The following is an 8,603-nucleotide window of genomic DNA, read 5'->3' as shown; positions in this document are numbered from 1 at the left end:
TGTCTTGACAACATATAACTGATGGGCCTGTTAATGACAGAATATGGAGATTAACATTTCTAAGTGATTCCGTGACAGTTGTACATGAATAGTCTCAGAATAGCAGTGTTGATTTTTAAGCTTCCTCTGTCTTTGAAATCAACTGAGAATGCTGAAATATTTGTATCATGAGGTGTGTGAAAATCTGTGGGCTTTTTCCTTTATAGTACAATTTGATTAAAAGCTATTTTTTGTTTTGATAAAAATTTGAAACTACATGCAGAAAAAGAGATGCAGAAAAAGAGATACAGAAAAAACAGAGCTAAAGAATTAAATCATATTTCCCAATTAACATTCCGAATTAAACTTTTCTCTCCTTACAGCCAGCTGGGTGGCTAGAGTTTAACCCCGAGAACCATGTCTATGTGTGTACTGACAGATCGGCATGCTGGTAGCCATTGGAGTTTTCCTGTAACTGAGGAGACAGAGCTGAGGTCAAGCAACCGGTGATTAAGGGACGTATTTATTAAGTAAGTCTGTTCTACAGGAAGAGTTGTCTTTTTCCTTCTACCTCACAGCAGAATAGCTTAAAAGGAGTAATGCTTAGTGCTCATGAGCATATATTTAGTATAGAGCAAAGTTTGATTAGTGAGTTGCTTGGATTGGTTAAGAAGCTAAATTGTGTGAGCCTGCTGGAATCTTTTTCTTGGGAAAAATGCATGTGTGAATATTTTTTACCTTGTCAATTTACCATGAAATTAGCTCTAAATTCTGGGATTAAGGCAATACCAAACACTTATTCCAATAGCTCACTTCCTACTGGGAGAAGATCAGGTCCTCCAGATGACTCCTCCAGCCAACACTGCTTATTCAGGTGACCTCTCATTGCTGAACAAGAGACCCAGTCTGCCATCTCACAACTGCTCATTCCAAGGATCTCCAAGCTTCTTCAACAAATAGAAAAAAGAAAAAAAATACCAAATTTCAAGACCCAAAGACTAGTTGTTAATAGTGGGATCACGTTGCAACTTACTCATGTGCAGAAAGCAATGTCCTTTCAGATTTGGAGCACTGGCAATTAGGGATAACTTTGAGGGAGAAACTATTCTTTCTGAAATGGAGGAGATGTGATTTGTGTTTATCATAGCGCAACTTTAGCATCAAAATCCTACAATACTGAGCCAGTTCAAGGAATGTCTCAGAGATCATGACCGTTTCTCCATCTTTGGCTTTAGCCTAAGCACCAGGCACCCTATTCTCTTAACACCAAAATACACTTAGCAAAGAAAGATTGTTTCCTATTCTAACAAAGTTTCCAGATTTTTTTTCAATCTGTGCTTCATTAGTTACCTTATTTCCCTTATCTCTAGAAACAATAGTCTGCTGTTTAACACTGCATAGATACCTTTCCTTATCTGCAACTTTAGTGGAGGTTTTCTATACTCTGTGCTAATAGCTTTAAAATGGCAATTGATGAAAGATGAAAAGTCACATGAACTGCATGCTTTCTTGCAAGCTTGCTCATTTCTGTTTTAAAGTTAACTTTTTTTTTAGACTATTTTCCTGAAAATGTTAAGTGCTATTGTTAGGTTCAGTTTTCCAGAGATCAATTGCTCTTTGAAAGTTATTACTGATCTTTCTTGTTTTATGCTACTTGAAATTATTTTAATTCCTGACATTCTTAGTCTTTTCTAAACAATGTATTGTCTAATGATAGAGAGGAATAGGTGTGGTGGTTTGGTTATTAAAATGGCACGGGTGTACTGGACCTTATAAAGCCACTTCTGATTGTGTGGTTTCCTCAGGATAGCCTGAAGACTTGTGTAATGGAAGACTAAAAGAGCAGTCCCGAGTATGACAACTGTCACGGTAAGCCTGTGCTCGAATTAAGGTTCCAGCCACGTTTCTTTTTTAAAGTACCATTTTCGAAGCCTGAGATCTTTCAAAGATAGATCAGATGCTTTTATGTCATATATGTAAAGTATAATTTTTCAGTTGATACTGTGCTGTCTTACCTTCCTAAGGCCTATGAGATTATTTCAGTTATCTTTCTTTTGTATGTCATTTTCTTCTTGGATTTCCTGAAGAGCGTCATATTATTGAGTTGTCTTTGCAATATGCCACATACAGTTTTGTGAATAATATTAGTCTTTGTTTGCTGGAGTATCCTTTACTTCTTATCATTATCAAAACTGAAGTTGGAAGCTAGATGTGTACAAAGAGAAGCTTAGAGCGCATCTTAACTTTCTTATACCACAATAATATAAAACCTGTATCTCCAAGAAGTCATGCTTATTCAGTCCCTTAACCTTTAAGGTCACTTTGCAGAGGTATTCCCACTAACATGGAATGAATCAGTGGCTTAGTGAATGAATAGTGAGTTGCCTGCATCTGCCAAAATGAACACATTTTTTCAATAAAAACTGTAGCTCCACAATCTGCATAATCTGATCAGAATTTGCAATTTTCTTTCCCCTCTTCCTTCCTTATATAGACTTTGCAGTTGATTTGATCAGGGATCTAAAATTAACTACTAAAACATCTTAAACGATTGTTTTTCAGACAGATCAGCTCTTTGATCTAACTGATTGCACGGCCCCATAAACACCGGAGTCAGCACAAGGAAGAGGACATTTCAAGCATGGTATCACATGCCAAGTTCACTGAATACAACAGAAGAATATGGGTGACCTTGATTCCCTCCTATTTTTGTGCTGACTGGAATACTGCCAGCCAAATTCTTTTAACTGCATACATTAATATTGCTGGCCTACAGTGCTGGTTGTAATGATCCTAAGCCTTCAGCTATTCCATCCATTGCTTTTTTCTCTTGATCTTTTATTCCCTCCTCATATATACCATCACTGCAGGGTTGTCTGATCCCAAGGATCCCTCTCTCCTTCCCTTGACTGTGACGCTGTTCTCAGTCTGAAAACACTTGCGCTAGTAAACTGCCAGCACAGTTCTAAAGAAGTAACTGAAGATAAATGCAAACCCTGAGCATATATAAAACTCTAAACCCAAACTTAGGACTGGATTAAGAGTTTGAGAACATATATACTCTGCAAAATGAATGGTTTCCCACCGATTCGCAACACCAAACTCATACTGTAGTCCTGGCTCTCTTTAGGCTAGAGAGCCTCCCTTCCCTCGTATTGGCACTCCTACAATGAACAGATTTACAGAGCTATATAGTAACAGGAAAAAATACTTGTCATTAGGGGGGGCAGGGAAATCCTGGTTATTTGTCAGCTCTGTGGCTCACGGAGGAATCAAGCCCAGAACTGATAGAAAGAGAGAGGCGTTTGCAGGTGGCGGTAGGGAAAGCAGGGATACCTAATTCAGAGCTACTGCTCTGCAAAAAAGTTAAATCGCTTAAGAAACCACACCTTGAAAATTCAAGTAGGTATGTTTCTCTACCCGGTCTTGTAGTTTGTACAGCTAAACCTTATTTTGTACCTGAATGTACATACAGAATAGTGAATGTAGAATATGGAACACTTAACATTTTTGATGTTAGTCATGTTGACTGCTTCAGCCAGAGGTTTGTCTCTGATGACTGAAGTATCATCTGTTTGCTCTGCTCTAGGTTACCATTCCCGTAGCAGTCATAGTTGAATTGGGTTGCACATTTACTGCTCTGCTGCCACAGTTCATGACAAAAGGTAAGCTACCAGTGATTTCAGTAAATGTTAATAGGAGATGGAAGCTTTTGACAGCTGAAAAACAAGTATATGTTTTATTCGGCTGTTTCTGCTATACAGATGATAACTTCAAAATGGAGATTCCAGCCAATTCAGTTATATCTATGACCTCTAGTCAGAAATGATGCTGAAAAGATTGAAATCCATTACCCAGGAAATCCTTCATTTCACTAAAGGAAATAAATCTCCACCTGTAAAGTTAGCAATGAAAGTCAGCTGAAGCGTAATAGAATCAGTTTAAATTTACACATGCTTTAAAATTCTACCACCTGAATTTCAAAATTAAAGTGTCTTATATTTCCATTACTCTAGTAATCAGCATTTTTATTTATTTATTTTTTTATAAGCTTAATGTCTAACTAGACTTCGCTGTCACAGCACCCTGTGAAGACAGAAATTCAGGTAGTTTGACCTCCCTTGAATATTAAAGAATACAATCAAAATTTCTGGTGATGTGAATTAGGCCAAAAATTTGTCATATAACAATAGTGATCCTTATCACGCTGCTATGTTACAGTTTGCTACAAAAACAGCTAAGTGCCTGCTCAGCGTTTCAGCAGGAAAATAACTTGCATTCTAATAAATACGTTATTGCCAGCTACTGGATGTGGTGAGAATCACACCATAGGGCCAGGTGAACAGGCCAAACTCCAGCTCAGAGTGGTTTCAGTACGGTAGCTCAGAGCCTGCTTACACAGTAGCAATTGTGGTTAGTCATTTAGTTGAGCTTTTTTTGTTTGAATACTTCTGTTCCCATATAGGTGGAGATTTGGCTGTTCTAGTTTGAAATTCGGTGCTACTATCTACCACTCTTTTTCGATGAGATACTCTGATAATTACACCCAGGTTCTCAGTCTGATTCTGGGAGCTCACAAGCTAATTGGGAAGTTCATAAAACCTGTTCTGAGGCTTGATGCAAAAAATGCTCAAGCTAGATCTAACTAAGGAGAAATGCCCAGGAGAAAAATATACCATTACTGGCTGGTGCCAAAATAGATGTTAAAGTGAGCAACATTAGTAATAAGTAAGTGGGCTGCAGTCAGTTCACACACAGCTTATTATGTAGTTCTGTTTGGGAGAAAACAACGCTGTTTTTCCCCTTCAGTCCTTCAACCCAGATTAGCCAGTTCCTCCCAACAGTCTTTGCGGAAATTACCGGATTTGTGAAAGACAGCGGAAGGCGAGCTATCAAAACCCCCAACTATGACAGTTTGGGTGCAGATTTGTCAAATTGAAAGAACTTAGTTTGATTTTTTTTTTTAATAAGATTTAAAAGATGTTCATGATAAAAATAAGGACCCCTTTCGCATATCATGTTAATGGGGTAATCAGAAAAGACTATCCAGGGTATTGCCTAGAAAAAAATGCTCATTTTTTACATTTAATTTACACTGTTTCCCTTTTATTCCCCCCTTGCCTCATTTTCATCTTCTTTTTCCACTTGTTATTCTCATCCATACTTTTCACTTCCAAAACATCCTTCTGCAACCCCATCTCTTCTGAATGCTCCATTTTCTTGTTCCCACTTGTTGCACAAACTAGCACTCATAGGTCGAGAGAGACATAGGTACGAAGACCTATGGCAACATGCAGGGCAACTGCGGATGTACCCGCAGTAATTTCCAAATTCCAATTTGACATGGAGGTTGTCTTACAGTGGATGACAAAGAGGATGAATAGCTATATTCTATTGCCAAAAGGGAGGGAAAAAATCCTGTAAAGGATAAAGCTGCATGTACTCAGTAAAGCTGGCCAATTTAACTATTTCAGGATGCTGATAGCTCCAGCAGGTAGTCTGACCAGCGTTACTGAACGGGCAGTCAGGGAATGGCAGAAACAAGTTGAAAACTACACAATCCTGGCCTAGCTAAATATAAAGTTGCTAAGACTTCACTGTTCATCTATGTTCTGTTATTAGGTGAGTAATATTAAAAGTGGTTCTCTTCCCCCATCCACCCAGGTCAAAATATAATTTGAAGGACTGAAAGGAGCTGACAACACTCCATGCATGTCAACCATTTATCAATTATCTACTGTAAGTATTTTCCCAGGAAACACCAAGTTTACTTTTCTTTGACTCATCATAGTTCTTAGCACTTTATCATACGAACCTACAATCAGCACCATCTTTCTCCAGCCCTACCAATGATCACAAAAGCTGCAGAATACACAGTTTCTTTGGAGAGGCTTAAAAACGGGGGTATTGTATTTCCTTAGACGTTACTCATACTTCTGAAAATACGAATGTATTTTCACATCAAAAAGATGTTTTTACAAACAGGGTATCCCCAAACTCTCAGAAGTGACCAGTGATTTCAGGTATTTAAAATAATTAAGGTAGACTGTATGTGAAATGTTTAAGGAAACCTGTCTACCCAAGGGTTTCTTAAAAATGAATCCCTCATCTGGAGAGAATGTCACTGGCCATAATCAGCCTTAGACAAGGAAGAAAGAGTATCTGGAAGTCTTGAGGGGAAAAAAAAAAAAGTCCCAAGAAAGCAAGTGCGGAGTTGTATTCATGAATGGCAGGATAAGAAAAGGATGTGTTATTTTGCTTATTTTAACCCCCACGCTGTTTTTATAAACAATGTTCAGCGCTTCTATTTTGCTCTATTACATCTGGAGACTAACCAAGTAAGTGGGGAAAAAGGGGGGGAAAAAAATCTAAACACATCTTTCAGCAAATACAAACAGTAGCTTTGGATCTCTAGAAGTCTTGGATAAATAATAATTGCTTATCCAAAGGGATAGACTGGCCCCGAGTTATAATACAACATTTTATTTATAACGCAAGTGTCTCACTTGTGTTAGCCGCTCTGCATTTTAATGCTGCGTTATTTGCAACACCCTCCTGATCTTTCATAAAGAAACCCACAGCTGAAGTCTTACTGCCTTTCCAGAGCTGAAAGCTACTGCAAATAACTCTTCAAGCTTCCTTCAGAGATGAGCATTTCTAAAGCTTTTTGCATAAATATTAGCTTTATTGGAAAATAGGTCACTTAACCAATCAGATTAACACACACCAATTATTCAAGTTAAAAAAAAACTAACCTAAAATGCTTTGGAAAATAATCTGCTTCAGTTACAGTAGCAAACACATCATAGTAGCCTGAAACAAGTATTTGGGGATGTTTTCATCAGCTAACAGGCAATCAATTCATGTAAACACAGAAAACACCCTGTAATATTTGTGTTTATGAATGTACCTGGAGTACATATTTTTGAAAAATCTGTAAAGAAATATGCACAAAGTAAACATTGGTTTACATATAATTACAAATTACGTATGTTTATATGATGGTTCATGCTTTTTATCCATTTATTTTTATTTACAGAGTGTGCATTAGAACCAGTCCTGTTTTAGATGTACATTGTAATTATTTTTCCACATTTGGGATAACTGCACTAGAAATACGCACACACACAAGTCAAATGTTTAATGGTATCCAGAACCCTGCATAAGCGCCTGCAGAGATCAGTGAAAGGCACCAATTCTTAAGATAACAAGTTAAGACCACAGTGAAGTTTTTAGATTTAAAAGGGAAGTGAAAACTAAGATTAACATTTTATTAAATAATCTGAAAGATGTATCAAAATAATGAAATGACTCTTCTCTGAATTAACTATTTCAAAAATATATTTCAAATAATATGCTGCTTGAGAATTTAATCTGGATTTAGTTTTCTGGCAAATGTCAGACCATCAGCCTCACAGACTTGTTTCAATCTTAAATGGAGAGAAAAGTAACATGCATAAAGGCGTAAGTGCCTTTTTCTTTCAAAACTGTTTTCAATGCAATGTTAATGCCACTTCATGTCAGAACTAATTCAGTGTTTTATTTCTGCTACTCATGGAATATAATCATCCTCGAGCCATGCTATCAGTGGTATTTCCATTTTTAATAAAATGCATTTTCTTATTGGACTGATGACAGTCTGCGTAGCTGCAATAAGCTTTTGCTAGTCTGTAGCTCTAATGCTGCAACTCTTAACCTGTTCACAAGCCATTTAATACGGCCGTTCCAAATGCGTCCTTTAACAATATTTTATTTTTTTTTCTTTTTTCTTTTTTTTTAAACTTCAAACTGCTTATTACAGGTGATACTGCATTAGCAGAACGTAACAGAAAGCTACACTTCAACAGGACAGGAAGACATGAAAGCTTAAAGCACATTATCTTAAAAAGGGAAAGAAATGGCTTTTGTAACTATCCAAAATAATTCTTAACATAATTTTGGTAGGCTGTATTGCAAGTCCTAGTTATAAGGGGTTTGAGGACAACTTGCCTCTTTCCAAAGACCAATGTTGCTGGCTCACACTATGTGTGTTGCCAGATGATCGTCAGACAGGGATGGCTTTGCTTTTTTAGGGCCAGCTAAATCAAGCAAACAGATGTGCAGAAACAGAACGGGGCAAATACTTAAGACTGTGGAAACATCCTGGTCACAGCTAGGTTCTACATGAACACTGCTAACTCATGCACTTCTATTTCAAAAGTAATGTACAGCACAAACTACAGTATCCAAACTTACATAAAACACCACCAACTGTCTAACCTTATTTTACAGCTCTGCATGAATGGCTATACTTTGCATCATAGGAACAGTCCTAGGATTAGAGACCAAATAAATGGAAACTGTGGAAAATAAAAACCATCAGCTGCTAGAAGACAGAGGAGAAACATTACAAAAATGGGGAAGCCAAGACTGTACACAATCTTAGTGTTCATACGGTTTGCTTTTGGTATCAGTACTTCTTAAGTCTCTGGAAATCATTTAAATACAAAACTTTAGGTAGAAAAATAACTGTAGATCTTGTCTACCTATGTTATTTATATGTATTAGCATCACTTGGTTAGTCAAGATACAGTGCAATACCTCTTTGCAATTTATTTCAAAGTGTCTATATATAGAGCAACAGT

The 8,603-nt window shown here is 37.2% G+C and overlaps 1 long non-coding RNA gene across 1 annotated transcript; it reads left to right on the top strand.

Annotated features, from left to right (window-relative positions):
* The first annotated feature begins 372 nt into the window (after positions 1-372).
* LOC106490420 (uncharacterized) lies at positions 373-5,713 on the top strand. The gene is made up of 5 exons (XR_001293609.2): positions 373-509; positions 1,785-1,848; positions 2,542-2,623; positions 3,569-3,644; positions 5,644-5,713. It is a non-coding gene; the product is annotated as an uncharacterized lncRNA (long non-coding RNA).
* The last annotated feature ends 2,890 nt before the right edge of the window (positions 5,714-8,603 follow it).

The sequence above is a fragment of the Apteryx mantelli genome, chromosome 3 (assembly GCF_036417845.1).
Source record: "Apteryx mantelli isolate bAptMan1 chromosome 3, bAptMan1.hap1, whole genome shotgun sequence".
NCBI classification, from domain to species: domain Eukaryota; kingdom Metazoa; phylum Chordata; class Aves; order Apterygiformes; family Apterygidae; genus Apteryx; species Apteryx mantelli.
Note: the sequence above shows the minus strand (reverse complement) of the source record. Positions and strands in the feature narration are given on the sequence as shown.